The sequence below is a fragment of the Scyliorhinus torazame genome, chromosome 24, assembly GCF_047496885.1.
Source record: "Scyliorhinus torazame isolate Kashiwa2021f chromosome 24, sScyTor2.1, whole genome shotgun sequence".
Taxonomy (NCBI): Eukaryota; Metazoa; Chordata; class Chondrichthyes; order Carcharhiniformes; family Scyliorhinidae; genus Scyliorhinus; species Scyliorhinus torazame.
In genome coordinates this window covers 49,374,442-49,394,706 of record NC_092730.1, presented here as the reverse complement: position 1 = coordinate 49,394,706, position 20,265 = coordinate 49,374,442, and the positions used below count along the sequence as shown (strand labels likewise).

General features: G+C 45.8%; 5 non-coding genes across 5 annotated transcripts; all 5 read right to left on the bottom strand.

The window, feature by feature from the left end:
- Positions 1 to 5,020: 5,020 nt before the first annotated feature.
- Positions 5,021 to 5,103, bottom strand: trnal-cag (transfer RNA leucine (anticodon CAG)). The gene has a single exon. It is a non-coding gene; the product is annotated as a tRNA-Leu (tRNA).
- A 1,315-nt stretch (positions 5,104 to 6,418) lies between these two features.
- trnal-cag (transfer RNA leucine (anticodon CAG)) lies at positions 6,419 to 6,501 on the bottom strand. The gene has a single exon. It is a non-coding gene; the product is annotated as a tRNA-Leu (tRNA).
- A 2,414-nt stretch (positions 6,502 to 8,915) lies between these two features.
- On the bottom strand, positions 8,916 to 8,987 carry trnam-cau (transfer RNA methionine (anticodon CAU)). Its single transcript has one exon. It is a non-coding gene; the product is annotated as a tRNA-Met (tRNA).
- Positions 8,988 to 10,075: 1,088 nt separating this feature from the next.
- trnal-cag (transfer RNA leucine (anticodon CAG)) lies at positions 10,076 to 10,158 on the bottom strand. The gene has a single exon. It is a non-coding gene; the product is annotated as a tRNA-Leu (tRNA).
- A 9,686-nt stretch (positions 10,159 to 19,844) lies between these two features.
- trnaw-cca (transfer RNA tryptophan (anticodon CCA)) lies at positions 19,845 to 19,916 on the bottom strand. The gene has a single exon. It is a non-coding gene; the product is annotated as a tRNA-Trp (tRNA).
- Between the last annotated feature and the right edge of the window lie 349 nt (positions 19,917 to 20,265).

Genomic DNA, 20,265 nt, shown 5'->3' with positions numbered 1-20,265 from the left:
ATAAGTTTCTTTTTGTTTTTGTTGCTGGCTGGGTTTTTGCTCATATATGTACATCATACAATTAAGGCCGGTTAAGCCTTCTCCTTCTATCATTGCATCCCTGAGAGAGATTCGAAGCATCTCAAACTCCTCCTCTTTTGCTCGCTCAGTGGTCCAATCTGGTTGAAACTTACCCTGATACATTTCGGATATTGCTACTGCCTTCATTTCAATTTCTTTATTTCTGATTATGACAGGAGTTTTATGAAAGGTAAGTTCTGAACATGACATTTTAACTTCATCATCTGTCCTATCAATGCTGCTAACAGGTTCACTGTCATCCCACTCTACTTCATCACATAATACTAGTGAGTGCAGTAATTCCCTGACACTCATAACCAAACATTCCTTTCCTCTAAAGCCTGTCCATTGTCTGGGGTTTTCAATTTATCCACAGAACTCCCTTCACTGTATCGGGAAAGTTTTGGTTCATATTTTTTCCAAATCCATAGCCCGGGTCAATCATTAATTTCGTACAACATTCCTTTTTTCCTTGTCCAACCGGTTTGGGGGGTATGGTCTGCCTACTGGCATGGCACCATTGCGGTGATACAGTCTCTGAACACTGTTATGCTAATTTTATGTCCCCGGGTCATCCCAACATCTTTTGAACTATATAATCCCTCACTAATTGGGACAATTAGTTTGTCACTTCTCCACAATCCTGCACATCCTTTCAGAATTACATCGTCGTTAGCTAGGTTTTCTCTGCAGTCATGCCATTTTGTCATTATCATACCATCCCACATACAATCCTTGCTGATTACGTTTCTTCGTTACTGCCGAAAGGTTGCCTATGGATTATCATAATCCCTTGGTTATTATTTAGCTGGGTCAGATGTTTTAGTTCTGATACAATTCTTTTTGCTCCAGACGCCATGCTTCTCTAATTCAACTATATGTTCACCCAAATTCTGAACGATCTTTTCTTTACCTTTTACCTGGTTTTAGTTGGTAGCTTCACCCAAACTGCCTCTGTGCTATCGATTGGTATATAATATCGCAATTTTTCCTGCATCGAATTTTATTAAATATTTCCCTGCCATCAGATTCTCATTTCCTGATACTGAAAGTACTTCTCCTAATCTAACTTCTGGTCTAATATCTTTATTCCCTAAAGCTCCTTCTACCATGTATTTAACATTCTAAACATCATTTTTCCTGCTCCTGACTATCTTTTGAGTCTTCGGGCACTAGGAACCTGCTGGAGCTGTGCCGTGTCAATTTCAACGGGTTAGTTTCAAAGTACTTTCCTGCACAGAGCTCTGTCTGCTCCCGAGTAAAACTTCTTTTGTGTTTATGCTGTGACCAATTTAGTTCTGAACATACTGATTTACTACCTCATAATATTGGTCACATTTCTACCTGCCGTTTATAACTTCTAATTGATGTGAAACTCGGTTTTGCAAAATACAACATTTAAAAATCTTGAAACACCAAACGGAAATTCACAAATCCTTATTAAACACACACACACACTCATTTATCCACCGAGACCTTGGATGTCTATTCAATCGGGTTTTAGGTACTCTAACAAAAATTGAGAACCCTCCGTTCTGATAAGCCTCTCTTATCCAGGAGTTTTTTTTTGCGTATTTTAATCTCTTCCACTCTCGCCCCGTACTCTCGCCCCGTTGCTTCATCTCTCTTCACCGTGTTTCAGAGCAAGAGGATTACCCTAATTGCCATTTTCTCGACTTCTAAATTTCTGTTCCTGGTTGTCCCTTTCAGGTGCACTCCGACATTCAGGATATGCACCCTATCTGGGACCTAGCCAGGGGTACTGAGGCACTATCTTCTTGTTTTAGTTAAAGGTCGATTGATCTTGGTCTCTAAAGTTTTCTCGGCGTCCCTATTTCTCTCGGCTTTCCCTCACAATCTGCTTGACTCCAAGGAAGATTTATGTTTGTCCTCCTTCTACCAGTAATGGATGCAAGAATCCCAGTACCTTTACTAAGATGTCTTGCAGACTTTTACTCAGGGTCAGTATCTTCTAGTCTTCTGACGCTCGCACCCAACTGAGTTTTATGTGTCGTCGTCCGCCCCCCCCCCCCTCCATGCACAGAATATCCTTCCAAAACTCAATCACACATGACTTTCCGCATTAAACTCGGCAGGAAAGTTCGCCTCACACATAGACTAGAAACTTCTAATATTCTAGCCTTTGTGCCGGTTAGAAACTTTTAATATTCTAACAATTATTTGGGAACTAGAAACGTCTAATATTCCATTCCCTTTTAGGTTAGAAACTTCTAATATTCAAACCTCCACCTGCTTAACTAGAAACTTCTAATATTCTAGCCTCGCTTTACCCAGAAACTTCTAATATTCTAGGCCTCCAATTTGCGCGCCATGAAGTTAAAACCTCACCACTATTCTTAGAATTCCCCCTGTACCAGAAAAGGGTCAAGATATTCTAAATGATGAACAGGGATTCTCACTCCCTGACTCCTATGCAGACTTAGGTGGGCGCTATTCGGGTCAAACCAGTGTTTCATGTTATCCCACGGCATAACCCATGTCTTCAGAGAAGATTCTGTTTACTTTCCACTCATGTGCTTCACTCACGGGTCCGGCTTTTCTAAGTAGATGAAGAAAACTTTCTAATAAACACTCTTTCAGGTTATCAATTTAAGTTAGTTTTAATTTCAAATTAAAAGATGTAATCACTGTTTTTACAGAAAAGTAATAAGATCTTTTCATTGCATCTTCCTGGTCAGTTGTTAGACCTTCAAGTCTGCCTTGACAATTTTCTCCTGTAAGTTTTGGTTTTTTCCTGATGGATTCGCTGTTCTGCTCGGCTTCCGTGTTCAGTCCTTCCCATGACCGAGGGTAGCTATGAGAGCTGGCTGCTGAATTATTAGGTATTATATAACCCTTTGCGCAGCCTTAGTTTCTACATGGCATTTATTGAAATGTAACCGTTGCTTGCCGACTGTAGCTAATGCAAGCTCCCTGTCGTTGAACGAGCTGATTCTGCTTGACATGTAATACTTTTGTTTGGCAGGTAATACATTTATTTGTTGCTTCGACAGCAACTTTCCTGATATCTGTCTTTCGTGATGTTTTTTCTCAGTCTCAATACTGGATATGAACTCGTGTCCAACGAAGCAGTTCGCCTCTGCACTTCCACTGGTCAGCTGGTGTCAACGGCAGGTCGCCCCCTATATTTCTAAGCTTATCTGGCTTGGACCTGTACCCTATGACCTGATTATTTGCTAAAAGATTTTTAACGTCAAAAATGTGTAAATTATGGGATTAACGTGCACCTCATGTGTTTCCTAGCTGGAAAACAGTTGTCTCATATTTAAGTGGCGTCAGCAAGGTTTCCCGCTTAACCTTCTCCCCCAATTTAAACCTAAGATCCTGGTTGTTCCTTTTTTAATTGTTCAGTAAAATAATGCACTTCTCAGGAAGTGTGAAATACTGTTCCCGTTTATATAACTTAAGATTTTAAATTGATTGAATGTCTTTTAACTTTAAAACCAGGTTGATTTGTCCATATCTGTTTTCTTTAACGCCTGCGAAGCTATCTGTGTTTTAAACAAGCTGCGACTGTTAACCCTTTGTGGGACCTTTCCATTTCATTTCAAATCTCAGTCTTTTCCAGGTTCACATTCATGGTTCAAATGATATATTTTTTCATTATAAACTGTTCCTCACACGAAGGTATTGGGAGACGAAGATCTGAGCAACGTGAAGTATCCAATTGGAGAGATGCATCCTGGCGACTGGAATCTCTCTCCACAGCTGCTTCCGGTGCTGCTTTCACAGCCGAAGAACCCCTCCAGTGTCCAAACAGGTGAAAGTTAATCCAGTAGAGGCGGCAGAAGGGAATTCTCGGAGAAGTCAACTTAGTCACCTCGACTATACTGTGGGTAGCTGAAGAACAGGTGTCAAGGAGCAGATCATACTGAAAGGGAAATGTTGATACTAATAAAGAAAAAGGCAGGTGTGCTGCTGGGTGATAGCGACTTGTTTGCTTTTGGTGTGAGTGAGAATACAAATAGCAGACGATGGTTTTGGTCCATCGACTGCTGGGCTATGGGCCCACCACGCTCCCGCTGCGCCAGTCCGCTCGTGGTTGAGCTATTCGCGGTCGGACTTAAGGCAAAGTTTGAAGTATTCGGTAACAGCTTGATCAACGTTCCCAGGGAGGTGAAACTTCCGCCCCGAACTTCTTTCTGTAAAAGTTATGCCAGTCACTCCCCACTTTCCCATCAGAACAACGTCACAGAAGAAATCACATTACCTTCACAGAACAACCATGCAGCACGAAAGCAAAATATACATTCTTCCTCACGCCAAAGGTAAACATAACGCACGATCCTGTTTGCTTTGCAGCAAATTTCTATTGTAGTCAGAATCTCTATTGTAGTCTCATCCCGACATTAGTCCCAGGAATGAAGGAGACAGCATGACAAATTACAACATTGTAAATGTCACAAATAGGGAACCACAGAGAAAATGCTTTAAAATCTCAGCAAGTCTCCCAGCATCTGTAGGGAGAGAAAAGAGCTAATGTTTCGAGTCCAGGAGACCCATTGTCAAAGCTGGACTGCGAACGTCATCCAGTAGTACCACACAGAGGGGCAATATAGAGATATAACGATATCCAGTAATACCTCACAGCTGGGGCAAAACGTTAAGAAAGCATTAACTAGAAATAAATCACAATAGAAACCTTGTTCCCAACTTCCCGTCTCGGACGGATGTGAACAACCCAACCAGCCAGACGATGTATAACAAAAGAAGATTAATTTTAGCCGGAGTCCTGTGATCCATTTGAATTCCTCAACCAGAGTCATGAAGCAGATTATCGAGTCGTTACATGGGCTTCTGCCTGAAGGGTATTGCTGAGCGTACTTAAGCAGGAATCGCATGTCCTGAGACCAACACTTTTCCATTGAATGGGAGGTATTGGACTTCCTGAGGTTGAAAATCTTGCTGGAGAAATTTAACCTTGTGGAGTATAAGGCAATATCAGGAGTGGGATTCGAACCCACGCCTCCAGAAGAGACTGCGACCTGAACGCAGCGCATTAGACCGCTCGGCCATCCTGATGCATTGACGCCAAAACTAAGATCCGTGCACAAATCGACTTAAAGTCTGTCTTAATCGTTATTTCATTTCAAACAAGATATGCTTTTCATACTTTTCAACCCCAGCCAGAGTCCTGCATCTGAGTGCCATCCTTGTCCAAACCGCTGGTGGTTAAGGAGCATCTCATTGCTGCATTGCTCAGTTTGCTCGAATCAGCAAGGTCCGATGTCCCGCTCTACCTGTTCCTCAGACGAAGGTATTTTTGTGGTCGGACTTGAGGCAAAGTTTGAGGAAGTCTGTAACAGCGTGATCAATGTTCCCAGAGAGCTGAAACTGCTGCCCCGAACTTCATTTTATAAAGGTGATTCCAGTCACTCCCCACTTTCCCATCAGAACAACGTCACAGAAGAAATCACATCACCTTCACAGAACAACCATTCCGCACGAAAGTAAATTATCTGAACTGTGCTGACCAGTATCAGTGTGCTCAAACGTCTGTTCTGGTTGAAAGAAAAAAATGAGGAAGTGAATAATTGTGTGGTTACCGCAGGGCAGTAATGTTGTAGCTCCTGGTTTAAGGAGCAGAGTGCGCAGCGGAAGCGTGCAGGGCTATTAGCCCGAGGTCGCGGAATCGAGGGTATTCTCTGCTATTTACATTCTCCCTCACACCAAAAGTAAACATAACGCACGTTCCTGTTTGCTTTGCAGCAAATAGCTATCAGAAACTTTCTTGCAGTCTCATCCCGACATTAGTCCCAAGAATGAAAGAGACAGCATGACACATTGCAACACTGTAATGCTCACACTCAGGGAACCACAGAGAAAATGCTTTAAAGTCTCAGCCGATCTGACAGCATCTGGAGGGAGAGAAATGTGCTGACGTTTCGTGTCCAGGTGACCCTTAGTCAAAACTGCACGGGAAGCATTATCCAGTAGTACCCCACTGAGGGGCAATATAGATATATAGCGATATCCAGTAATAACTCACAGGGGGCCAATAAGGAAATGAAGCTTTATCGAGCAATGAATCACAATAGAAGCCGAGTTCCCAACGTCCCCTTTTGGACGGATGTGAACAATTCAACCTGCCAGACACTTTACAAGAGAAGACGAATTTTACCCTTCTCTTTGGATCAATATGAATTCCTCAACCAGACTCACCGAAGCAGATTGTCGAGTCATGAGCTGGGCTTTTGCCGGTGGGGTCTTGCTGTGCGTATTTAAGCGGGAATCTCATGGACTGAGACCAACGCTTTTCCATTGAAAGGGAGGTATTGGATTTTCCTGAGGTTGAAAATCTTGCTGGAGAAATTTAACCTCGTGGAGGAAAAGACAATATCAGGAGTGGGATTCGAACCCACGCCTCCAGAAGAGACTGCGACCTGAACGCAGCGCCATAGACCGCTCGGCCATCCTGATGCGTTGACGCAGAAACTAAGATCCGTGCACAAATCGACTTAAAGTCTGTCTTCATCTTTATTACATTTCAAACAAGACATGCTTTCCCTACTTTTGAACCCCAGCCAGAGTCCTGTATCTGAGTGCCATCCTTGTCCAAACCGCTGGTGGTTAAGGAGCTTCTCATTGCTGCATTGATCAGTTTGCTCTAATCAACAAGGTCTGAATTCCCGCTCTACCTGTTCCTCAGACGAAGGTATTGAAAGTCTAAGATCTGAGGACGTGAATTATCCAATTGGAGAGTTGCATTCTGGCAACTGCAATATCTCTCCACAGCTGCTTCCGGTGCTGCTTTCACAGACAAGTAGCCGAAGAACCCCTCCAGTGTCCAATCAGGTGAACGTTCATCCAGTAGAGGCGGTAGAAGAGTGTTCTGGAAGAAATCAACTTAGTCACCTCGACTGCACTGTGGGTCGCTGAAGACCAGGTGTGAAAGAGCGGATCAGACTGAAAGCAAAACTTTGATACTAATAAAGAAAAAGGCAGATGTGCTGCTGACAAACAGCAACTTGTTTCCGTTTGGTGTGATTGAGAATATGAATAGCAGAGGATAGTTTCGATCCATCGATCTCTGGGTTATGGCCACAGAACACTCCCGCTTCTCCACACGGATCGTGGCTCATTCTTTCCGTGGTCGGACTCGAGGCAAAGTTTGAAGAAATCTCTAACAGCGTGATCAATGTTCCCAGAGAGGTGAAACTGCCGCCCCGAACTTCATTCTATGAAGATTATTCCAGTCACTCCCCACTTTCCCATCAGACCAACGTCACAGAAGAAATCACATCACCTTCACAGAACAACCATTCCGCAGGAAAGTAAAGTATCTGAACTATGCTGACCAGAATCAGTGTGCTCAAACGTGTGTTCTTGTTGAATGAAAAAAATGAGGAAGTGAATAGTTGTGTGGCTACCGCAGGGCAGTAATGTTGTAGCTCCTGGTTTAAGGAGCAGAGTGCCGCAGCGGAAGCGTGCTGGGCTATTAGCCCGGGGTCGAGGAATCGAGGGTATTCTCTGCTAATTACATTGTCCCTCACACCAAAAGTAAACATAACGCACGTTCCTGTTTGCTTTGCAGCAAATGGCTATCAGAAACCTTCTTGCAGTCTCATCCCGACATTAGTCCCAAGAATGAAAGAGGCAGCATGACACATTACAACATTGTAAAGCTCACACATAGGGAACCACAGAGAAAATGCTTTAAAGTCTCAGCAGACCTGACAGCATCTGGAGGGAGAGAAATGAGCTGACGTTTCGTGTCCAGATGACCCTTAGTCAAAACTGCTCGGGAACCGTTATCCAGCAGTACTCCACAGAGGGGCAATATAGATATAGAACGATATCCAGTAATAACTCACAGGGGGCAATAAGGAAATAAAGCTTTATCGAGCAATGAATCACAATAGAAACCGAGTCCCAACTTCCCCTCTTGGACGGATGTGAACAATCCAACGTGCCAGACTATTTACAAGAGAAGACGAATTTTACCCTTCTCTTGGGATCAATATTAATTCCTCAACCAGACTCACCGAAGCAGATTGTCGAGTCATGAGCTGGGCTTTTGCCGGTGGGGTCTTCCTGTGCGTATTTAAGCGGGAATCCCATGTCCTGAGACCAACGCTTTTCCATTGAAAGGGGGGTATTGGATCTTCCTGAAGTTGAAAATCTTCCTGGAGAAATTTAACCTCATGGAGGAAAAGGCAATATCAGGAGTGGGATTCGAATACATGCCTCCAGAAGAGTCTGCAACCTGAACGCAGCGCCTCAGACCACTCGGCCATTCTGATGCGTTGATGGCGAAGCCAAGATCCGTGCACAAATCGACTTAGAGTCTGTCTTCATCTTTATTTCATTTCAAACAAGATATGCTTTTCCTCCTTTAGAACCCCAGCAAGAGTCCTGTATCTGAGTGCCATTCTTGGCCAAACCGCTGGTGGTTAATGAGCTTTTCATTGCTGCATTGATCAGTATGCTCTAATCAACAAGGTCCGATTTTCCGCTCTCCATGTTCATCAGACGAAGGTATTGAAAGTCTACGAACTGAGCGACGTGAAGTATCCAATTGGAGGGTTGCATTCTGGAAACTGCAATCTCTTTCCACAGCTGCTTCCGGTGATGCTTTCACAGACAAGTCGCCGAAGAACCCCTCCACTGTCCAATCAGGTGAACGTTCATCCAGTAGAGGCGGCAGAAGAGTGTTCTGGGAGAAGTCAACTGAGTCACTTCGACTGTACGGTGAATAACCTGAATAACCTGAATAACAGGTGTCAAAGAGCGGATCAGACTGAAAGCAAAACTTTGATCCTAATAAAGAGAAAGGCAGATGTGATGCTGACAAATAGCAACTCGTTTTCGTTTGGTGTGATTGAGAATATGGATAGCAGAGGATGGTTTCGATCCATCGACCTCTGGGTTATGGGCCCAGCACGCTTCCGCTGCGCCACTCTGCTCGTAGCTCATTATTTTTGTGGTCGGACTTGAGGCAAAGTTTGAGGAAGTCTGTAACAGCGTGATCAATGTTCCCAGAGAGCTGAAACTGCCGCCCCGAACTTCATTTTATAAAGATGATTCCAGACACTCCACACTTTCCCATCAGAACAACGTCAGAGAAGAAATCACATCACCTTCACAGAACAACCATTCAGCACGAAAGTAAAGTATCTAAACTATGCTGACCAGTATCAGTGTGCTCAAACGTCTGTTCTGGTTGAAAGAAAAAAATGAAGAAGTGAATAATTGTGTGGTTACCGCAGGGCAGTAATGTTGTAGCTCCTGGTTTAAGGAGCAGAGTGCGCAGCGGGAGCGTGCAGGGCTATTAGCCCGAGGTCGAGGAATCGAGGGTATTCTCTGCTATTTACATTCTCCCTCACGCCAAAAGTAAACATAACACACGTTCCTGTTTGCTTTGCAGCAAATACCTATCAGAAACTTCCTTGCAGTCTCATCCCGACATTAGTCCCAAGAATGAAAGAGACAGCATGACACATTACAACATTGTAAAGCTCACACATAGGAACCACAGATAAAATGCTTTAAGGTCTCAGCAGATCTGACAGCATCTGGAGGGAGAGAAATGAGCTGACGTTTCGTGTCCAGGTGACCCTTAGTCAAAGCTGCTCGGGAAACGTTATCCAGCAGTACCCCACTGAGGGGCAATATAGATATATAACGATATCCAGTAATAACTCACAGGGGGACAATAAGGAAATAAAGCTTTATCGAGCAATGAATCACAATAGAAACCGAGTCCCCAACTTCCCCTCTTGGACGGATGTGAACAATCCAACCTGCCAGACTATTTACAAGAGAAGACGAATTTTACCCTTCTCTTGGGATCAATATTAATTCCTCAACCAGAGTCACTGAAGCAGATTATCGAGTCATGAACTGGGCTTCTGCCGGTGGTGTCTTGCTGTGCATATTTAAGCAGGAATCTCAGGTCCAGAGACCAGCGCTTTTCCACTGAAAGGGAGGTATTGGATCTTCCTGAGGTTGAAAATCTTGCTGGAGAAATTTAACCTCGTGGAGTAAAAGGCAATATCAGGAGTGGGATTCGAACTCACGCCTCCAGAAGAGACTGCGACCTGAACGCAGCGCCTTTGACGACTCGGCCATCCTGATGCGTTGACACCAAAGCTAATATCCGTGCACAAATCGACTTAAAGTCTGTCTTCATCTTTATTTCATTTCAAACAAGATATGCTTTTCCTACTTTTGAACCCCAGCCAGAGTCCTGTGTCTGAGTGCCATCCTTGTCCAAACCGCTGGTGGTTAAGGAGCTTCTCATTGCTGCATTGAGCAGTTTGCTCTAACCAACAAGTTCCGAATTCCCGCTCGACCTGTTCCTCACACGAAAGTTTTGAAAGTCTAAGATCTGAACGACGTGATGTATCCATTTGGAGAGTTGCATTCTGGCGACTGCCATCTCTCTCCACAGTTGCTTCCCGTGCTGCTTTCACAGACAAGTTCACAGACTGTACTGTGGTTAGCTGAAAAACAAGGAGCGGATCAGACAGAAAGCAAAACTTTGCTACGAATAAAGAAGAAGGCAGGTGTGCTGCTGACAAATAGCGGCTTGTTTCCGTTTGGTGTGAGTGAGAATAGAAATAGGCTTGCAAGTTTCCATCAGGCGAGGCCGCCGCCGGTGATGATGACGTGGTGTGGACTCGCTGAACCAGGTTCAGGAGCTTGCCGGCTCGAGCACCGAGCAGGGACGCTCGGTCAGGCCCGACGATTTCAAACCACAGTGTTGCCTTGATCGCCTTGTTGGATACCCCTAGTTGACAGGAACCACTGGCAGCTATGGCATTGCCATTGTAGTCAAGGAACTGGCAGGTCGGTGGAAGAATGCTGTGGATGGTGTCGAGGCCGGATTTTGAGATGAGGTTCGCTGATGTGCCGGTGTGAAGTTTAAATCGGATGCAAGCCTTGTCTCATTTCATTTCATTTCGTTTTCATTTCATTAATTGTGTGGACAGCACACCACTCGTCGATCCACACCGAGGATCGAAAGGCCTTTCGCCGTTGTGGTGGAAGGCAGCGCATGTGTAGTTATGATGCCCACCCGGTATGGGGACCTGACGCACTCAGCATCAGGGTCTGTTGGGCTGTCGGGATCGGAATCTGGCATGCCTTGTTGTATTGAGCGGACACTTCTGCGCCGCAACTGGGATCGCCGGCTGCTGAGCGGTGGAGCAGATCTGCAAAGAGCTGCATAGTGGCCAAGCTTGCCACACTGCAGACACCGGCGTCCTTTTGCCGGACATTTCTGCTTTAAGTGGGTGGAGCCACAATTCGGAGATGTCATGACGCCGACGACAGGGCATTCCGTGCGCCATCGCGCATTCGCAGTACAGTCGGTCGACGTACACACCTGTGCAGTCGTGTTTTCGGCCTCGTCGTCCACTCGAACATGGCGCACATGCGCAGGGACCTGGGAAAAGCGCACAAAGCGACATCTCTCCTCGATGCTCAGGCCCTGCATTTGAACAATGGCCTGCACCCGTTCCTCTCGTGGGAGGCCAGTTTTGCAGTTTCTGCCGCCCTGATGTGGGAGTAACGATTCTTAGCATGCTCATGGATAACGCATGTCTCGATAGCAACTGAGAGGATCAACTGTTTGAATTTCAGGAGCTGCTGCTGAAGGGAGTCGGAGTGGACCCCGAAAACGATCTGATCCCGGATCATGGAATCAACCGTCGAGTCATAGTTACATGACTGCGCTAGGATGCGGAGATGGGTCACGAAGGACTGAAAAGGTTCATTCTTACCCTGAAGCCTCTGCTGGAAAAAGTACCATTCAAAGCTCTCATTCACCTCAGTGTCGAGGTGGCTGTCAAACTTCAGCAGGACTTTTTGAATTTTGTTTTGTCTTCGCCGGCAGCGAACGTAAGGGAGTTGTAGATGTGGATGACATGGTCCCCCGCGGTGGAGAGAAATAATGTGATCTTCCTGGCATCCGATGCTGCTTCGAGGTCGGAGGCCTCGATGTACAGGAGGAACTTTTGCTTGAAGATTTTCCAATTGGTGCCAAGGTTGCCGGAGATGCGGAGCTGCGGAGGAGGCTGGTGTTTTCCATTTCACCGGATGGCTGCTTCCTGGTCAATGCGGATTCACTCGAGATAGGTCCGTCAAGATCAGTATCACTCTGGTACCATGATGTGTTAGGCAGGTAGGCTCAATGTGGACTGCACTCGATGCAGGGAAGCTAAAAACAGACGTCGAACACTGGAGAAAATCCAACACTGTTTTATTCAACGATAGAACTGATACACATATGCAGCTGTGGGTCGACTTTATACTGAACTGACTGGAGACCTTGTAGTAGCCTGATCAGACTTACTAGCTAACGCATGATGTTTGCACTTGCTAGCTCGTGGACTCTGACTGTCTCAGTGGCTGGGTCCAGAGAGAGCGGGAAACCTAGTGCCCTCTGGCTTTATAGTGGTAGTGTCCTGTTTGGTGATTGGCTGCACTGTGTTGTGCTTACTGGTCATCCTGTGTGTCCATCACTGACTGTCTGCATCTCATTATATACATGAGTGGATATTATGACAGACTCCAAATCCAATGGTCTTTTTCCACGGATATTCTATCCCTTCTCACAGACAGACTGGGAGACCCGCCATCGCATGAAAGCAATAACTTCCTGGAGTGATTCCAGGTTGGGTTTATATCGCATAAATTGTCAATGAATGTCTTGTTAAACGTAGTTCAGTTAGCGGAGTGGCTGTGGCTTGGTACTTGCAGTCAAATGGGGTTCCCCCGCACAGTTTCGAAACCTACTCGCACTGTAGGCAGCACGGTAGCACAGTGGTTAGCACAGTTGTTTCACAGCTCCAGGGAGCTGCGTGTGCGGAGTCTGCGCGTTCACCCGGTGTCTGCGTGGGTTTCGTCCGGGTGCCTCCGGTTTCTTTCGGACGTTCGGTACAGACTCAAGAGGCCGAATGTCCTGCAGGGATTCTCTGGATAACAAATTAGAATCGTCAGAACTCCGACATTGACGGGATGTTTAAGGCGTCTGACTGATCTTCATCATGATGCGATCAAATGTTTGTATCTTTCAGTCTTTCCGCGGTGTTTTATTTACAATGTGTAGAAACATGTTTAACATGGTGTTGAATGTTTCCCATCAGTCCATTCAGAACAATCCTTCAGCTGTTATGATGGAAATGTAATTTGCTGACAGAAACAACATTCCCATCACTTCACATCTGGCTGCACATCTGGACCAATGCACAAAGACGACCTTCTTCCGTTAGTTATTGTGGATATTAAACATCCATGAGGGGGCTTGGTGAAGTCAGGTCATATGGCGAGTTGGCCGAGGGGTGATGGCGATGCCCTGCTAATCCATTGTGCTTTGCATCTGCGGGTCTGAATCCATCTTCGTCGACGATCCATTTCCTGCGTCTCCGCGTTGGGCCACTTATTGAGGGTGACCTGATGATTCATTCAGTGTGTCCGGAACTAGGATGGAGTTTAGATTCGGAGTTCAACAGGCCTGAGGAGTGAATCTTCTTGCACCAGTCTCTATACCGATATTTCTGGCTTAACTGGGCGGTCCCTTACCCTGAGATTAATCCCTCAGGTCCCAGACTCTCCCACATGGAGAAACAACCTCTCAGCATCCACCCTGTCAACCCCCCTGAAAATCTATTAAATCAGTGAATTTGAATGGTGAGAATTATACCCTGTCCCAAAGATTAGTTCAGGCCTCTGGATTCCCAATCTAGTGACATAATCTTTCATCCCTCTGAACAACAGTTGATTCGGCTCATTATTAAACATCTTGGGCCAGTGGGCCGATGAATGGCAGATGGAGTTTAATTTGGATAAATGTGAGGTGAGGCATTTTGGTAGCTCAAATCAGTGATTGACCTACTCAGTTAATGGTAGGGAGTTGGGGAGAATTACAGAACAAACAGATCGAGGAGAACAGGTTCACACATCCTTGAAGGTGATGTCGCAGGTGGACAGGGTGGTGAAGAAGGTATTCAGCATGCTCGGTTTTAAGGTCAAAATATTGAATCCAAGAGTTGTGATGTCTTGTTCAAGTTGTACAAGACATGCTGGTAAGACCACACGGGAAATACTGTGTTCAATTCTGGTCACCCTATTTTCGGAAGGATATTGTTAAACTAGAAAGGGTGCATAAGTGATTTACAAGGATGCTACCAGGACTTGATGGTGTGAGTGAAAATTCGAGGCTGGATAGGCTGGGACTTTTTTTTCCTGGAGCGTAGGAGGCTTATGGGTGATGTCATAGAGGTCTATGAAATAATGATGAGCATAAATAAGGTAATGAGGAGCATCTGGCACGGGCTGCCAGAGGCAGTGGTAGAGGCAGTTATCATTTTGTCTTGTAATAATCAGTTGGACAGTTACATGCGCAGGGTGGGTGGAGGTGGATATGGGCCAAATGCGGGCAAGTGGGACGAGCTTAGTGATAGAAACTGGGCGGCATTGACAAGCTGGGACGAATGGCTGTTTCCATGCTGCCAACATCCACGACTCTTTGACTCTGTCTGTCTTCCTGATGATATTAGAATTTCCTCCACAGAATTGTATTGAACCGATTGATACATAATATTTTATTCTATGTTTTATCCAAGTCAAACAGGCACTGTGGATTCATCAGGGGATAAAGAAAATACTAGGATGAGAGCGAATTGAATGAACAATGTTCCCAAAAATTATATTCCAAAAAGAGCCCTGCAACGTTTGGATGGAAAGGTGAAACTTTGAGCGGAGGAAGGAAAACTCAGCTGACAGCAAGCTCCACCGGATTTCTATATCAAACGATCGCGGTGGGACTCGATCTTCCAATCTTCTGATATCTTCATTATGTTTACCGAAATCAGACGCCTTAGACATTAGGCCACGCGACCACTGCATGGGACATACGAGCCGATGTTTATCGCATGTGAATAAATACTGTGATTCTCTCTGTTTCCCTAGAAACCAGTACAATGCAGAAGGAGGCCATTCGGCCCATCGACTCTGCACCGACCCTCCAATCCTGCACCCCACTCATGCTTTAATTTGGATCTAGACTGGGACGTTCGGTGCTGTTCTATGTAATGCAAAAATGAACTTCGAGGATATTTCCAATTTAACTGTTTTTCTTCCGCAAACAATTGAATCAGTGAAATTGTGCGTTTCGGGAGCTGGGATTTTCGAGTCTCTCAAGGCTTTTCTCCAAATCCATTGGTCATTTTAAGGTAGATTCAACCGCTCCTCACATAAACACCGGGTCACCGTTCATCGCAGGAATGCAAGAACTTCCTGGAGTGATTCCAGGCCGGTTTTATAATGTTTAATGAATGACCTATTGAACACAGCTGCGATGGTCGAGTGGTTAAGGTTTCATAGAATTTACAGTGCAGAAGGAGGCCATTCGGCCCATCGAGTCTGCACCGGCTCTTGGAAAGAGCACCCTACCCAAGCACACACCACCCTATCCCCATAACCCAGTAACCCCACTCAACCAACACTAAGGGCAATTTTGGACACTAAGGGCAATTTAGCATGGCCAATCCACCTAACCTGCACATCTTTGGACTGTGGGAGGAAACCGGAGCACCCGGAGGAAACCCACGCACACACGGGGAGAACGTGCAGACTCCGCACAGACAGTGACCCAGCCGGGAATCGAACCTGGGACCCTGGAGCTGTGAAGCAATTGCGCTAACCGCTATGCTACCGTGCTGCCCTCATGCTTGGGACTCTTAATCCCAGGGTCGTGTGTTCCAGACCCACGTTGCGCGCTTCCATATTGTAATCTGAGAGTGTTGAGCTGAACGAACTGATTTGATAACAGGAACACAAGGTTATGTTCCTGGACTGGGAATCCAGAGGCCTGAACTAATCTTTCGTGACAAGATTTAATTAATCTGGAATTGAAATTTCATCTCAGTAATGGCGCAGGAAAGTTCTGCTGCAGACGGATCATATTTCCACAACTGGGAACACATTTCCACAACAGGGAATGATTAGCACAACCACAGTGAAGTTCTGTCACCGGCAGAGTCACAGTTCCAACAGAGAGAACAGTTACACAGCAGAGAGCTCAGTTACACAGCAGAGAGCTCAGTTACACAGCAGAGAGCACAGTTGCACAGCAGAGAGCTCAGTTACACAGCAGAGAGAACAGTTACACAGCAGAGAGCTCAGTTACACAGCAGAGAGCTCAGTTACACAGCAGAGAGCACAGTTACACAGCAGAGAGCTCAGTTACACAGCAGGAAAACATTTAATTGCCTATCTTTGTGGAACCGAAAATCCCTTTTTGCTAAATAACCAGTTTTTCCATCTCAGTATCTTGCTGGTTTGCTCGGCACCTTTTCTGTGTGTCATTGTGTGTGTGTGTCCTGATAGTCTCTTCCTGCTTTACTGTGTGCCTTTCTCTGTCTGTCACAGCCGTGCTGATATTCTGTGTTATTGTCCAGCCAAGGTGAGCTTCACAACACGTGGTTCTCGTTTAAGAAAAAAATAGTTACGTGGCTGCCGCAGAACAGCAATTGCGAACACGGCGGATCTAAAAAGCAGAGTGGCGCAGCGGAAGCGTGCTGGACCCATAACACAGAGGTCAATGGATCGAAACCATCATCTGCTATTGATATTCTCAGTCACCCCAAAATTAAACATGACGCTATCACCCTGCGGCGCATCCGCCTTTTCTTTTCAGTAGATTAGTATCAAAGTGTTGCATCCAGTGTGATCCGGACATTTGCGCCAGGAATGAAGCAGACAGCATTACATCACTGTGAAGCTCAAAGTAACAAAATAGGGAAGCTCTTCAATTCACTCTCACTGAGGAAAACAGACAACATCTGCTGTGTTGTGTGAGTATTATTGGTGTCAATATCACATCTCCACTGACTGGAATGAATTACGTTTTGTTAACACAGTCATGTCATTTGGTAAAGATCGAACCGGGTGTTTTTCAGTGTTTTCAAACCCTATAACAGCGAGAACGTGAAAAGTTTATATAATAACTTCCAGGAATACCCCACAGAGGGGCAATAAGCATATATAACAATATCCAATAATAAACCACTATAGAAACCGAGATCACAGTTTCGCCACTCGGACGGATGTGAACAATCCAGCCAGACTATTTAGAACAAGCGAAGATTCCTGCCTCCAGCCACCTCACTTTCTCCAGCTCTCTTCCTCAGCTCGAAACACACGGAATGACGCAAACGCCTCCAATCAAATTATTATTGCGATGGCCGGGAATCGTACCCGGATCAACTGCTTGGAAGGCAGCGATGCTCCCCAGTATCCCCCCATCACTTACTGCCGAACGTTGAGTCATTTTGATGCTTTGCATTAGTTTGATAAATTGTTTCGTAAACAACGTCTCACTATGTTTGTGTTATTTCACTCCAATTTAAAATGCTCCTGAATGAAAGTGTCCGTGTCGCACGGCTCCCGGTCAGCCAGGAGATGGCACCAGTCCACAATAAAAGTATTTATTTCTGATGTTCTGTGTGCCATTACATGGGACTCTTGCTCTGGCCTGAGACCTCACCTTGTCCTTGTGTCCTGATGCTGCCGTTTGCACCCTGGTTAAGTAATCATATAATCCCTCCAGTGCAGAAGGAGACCATTCGGCCCATCCAGTCTGCACTGACCCTCGGAAAGAGCACCCCAACACGGCCCAATCGTCTCCGAACCGTTTGGATACGTCAGGTGTCAGTCTCCTCTGGAGACGAGGGTTCAATCCCACTCTTGACATTGCCATTGATTCTCAGCTGCGATAAAATGCCAGAGGTCCCGGGTTCAAAAATCCGGACGAGCCCGGATGGTGTCATTGACTGAAATCGGGAGGAGGTTTGAGCTCCCGGGAAGTTATTGCAGCGAATATATCAGTGCAGAACACGTGAAGAAACGGACAGGGTATTTAAAGGTCGTTTGATCATGGTGTGGGATTCTGAATTTCTCCTCAAGTAAAAACAGACGCAAGCTTGTGCATCCGCGCAGCTGGCTGAATACAATGGCTATTTGTACCTGATAAACCTTTGATTTGACAAACGCGCTTGCGGGATGAGGTGGCCGAGTAGTTAAGGGGACGGGTTGATAATCCATTGAGCTCTCCGTGCGTGGGTTCGAAACCCATCATTGTCGATTTTCCATCCTGCTTTCTCCCAGCGGGACTCATTTTTCCAAAGTATCTGCAATCACTGATGTGACAATCCAGTCCAAGTTGTGAGGCCTGATTGCATCGAGTTGTGTTGGAAGCGCGAGAATTAAATTTCAGTCAGGTTCCGATTGAGATGCATTGATCGGGTAGTGAGGTCGGAACCACTCTGTCTATTGGGTAGTGTCAAAGCCAAGCGGCATTTCATTGTTCGAGAGAATGAGGAGTTTAGGGAATCAGGATATTTACCCAGCAAAAATCTGCTGGAGGAGGGAATGAGGGGAGTCCAAAAATGTATTCAGAACCTTAATGTAGCGGCGGCAATGGAGCTTCACCAGAATGATACAGACATAGAAGGTTTCAATTACGAGAACAGATTAGAATTATAGAATCATAGAATGGTTCCAGCACAGGGTGCGGCCATTCCGCCCACCGTGTGCATGTCAGTCGCCCAGAGCTGGAAAATCTCAGCAGACCTGGCAGCGGGAAACAGAGAATGGGAAGCAGGGTCAGACTGGACTGGAAACTGTAACTCTGTTTCTCTCTCCACAGATGCTGCCAGACCAGCCGAGTTATCCAACATTGTCTATTTCTGTTGCAGCATTTTATGAAGAATCTCCATAGCGGCCTTGCCTTTGTGCTCGGCGTTTCTATTTATTTATTTCGTTCTGTATAAATTTAGAGTACCCAATTATTTTTTTTCTCCAATTAAGGGCCAATTTAGCGTGGCCAATCCACGTACCTTGCACATCTTTGGGTTGCGGGGGTGAAACCCACGCACACATGGGAAGAATTAGCAAACTCCAGGCGGGCAGTGGCCCAGGGCCGTGATGACGCTACTATTTATAAAGACTGGTCCCGTATGGGCACTCAGGGCAATTTATCCAATCCAACTAATGCACGACTTTGCACTGTGGGAGGAATCCGGAGCACCCGGAGGAAACCCACGCAGACACGGGCAGAAGGTGCAGACTCCGCACAGGTAGTGAATCGAACCTGGTACCCTGGCACTGTGAAGCCACTTGTGCTACCGTGCTTTGTGCCCAGATAAATTATTGCAGCGAATATATCAGTGGAGAACAAGTAAAGAAATGAAAACGACATTTTTTAAAAACCGCACGCTTCTGCACCCAGGTAACTGGCTGAATGCAATGGTTGTATGCAACCCCGATAAACCTTTGATTTATTTGCTGAACAAGAATTTCCCCATCTGCGCCTTAAAAATAATCAATGTCCCGCTTCCGCGGCCTTCTGAGGCAGAGTTCCAAAGTCGCACAACTCTCTGAGAGGGAGAAATCTCCTCATCTCCGTCCGAAAAAGAGCGACGTCCTTGTTTTTAACTGCGCAGTTGTTCTGGTGTCATCCACGAGCAGTGAGATTGAACCAACTGTTTGGACAGCACGGTAGCACAATGTTAGCACAGTTGGTTCAATATTCTCATAATAATATGGACGCGGCCAACTGGGTTGTAGAGTCACATGCTCTACTGACTGAGCTATCCGAGTCTCCGCATGTTTGATTAAACTGCTCAAAAATATAAACTGAGCGGGTCAATCTGAAATATCCGCAAACATTTACCAGCATTGTGGCTTTGAACGGAGTCATTTCGGGAACATTCCCACAGAGAAAAATTCCTGGAACCAGCGGCAGAAATTCCTCCTGAGCTTGACGTGATTTGAACACGCAACCTTCTGATCTGGAGTCAGACGCGCTACCGTTGCGCCACAAGCCCAAGTGCGGATCATTGCGGGTTTCTCCTCATAAATTTATGTTTTATTTATACCCAACTGTGCGAAAGAAACGCAAAGAAGTTCGATTGAGGGATATTAAAGGGCCCTGAAGTAAAGCAGCTGTACCACGTGGTTAAGGGGATGCACAATAATCCATTGTGCTCTGTACACGTGGCTTCAAATCCAATCCTGGTCTGTGACGTGTCTGTTGTGTCTGTGTTTGGTCCCCTCATGGGGGTTGTGGTGATCCACTGTGATAGGAGATGTAAGGTAGGGCCTGCACTACAGGTTCGCCGGTAGCTCCTGCCTGCTGGCTCCGCCCAGTGTGAACTGTATAAATATGCATGCCCT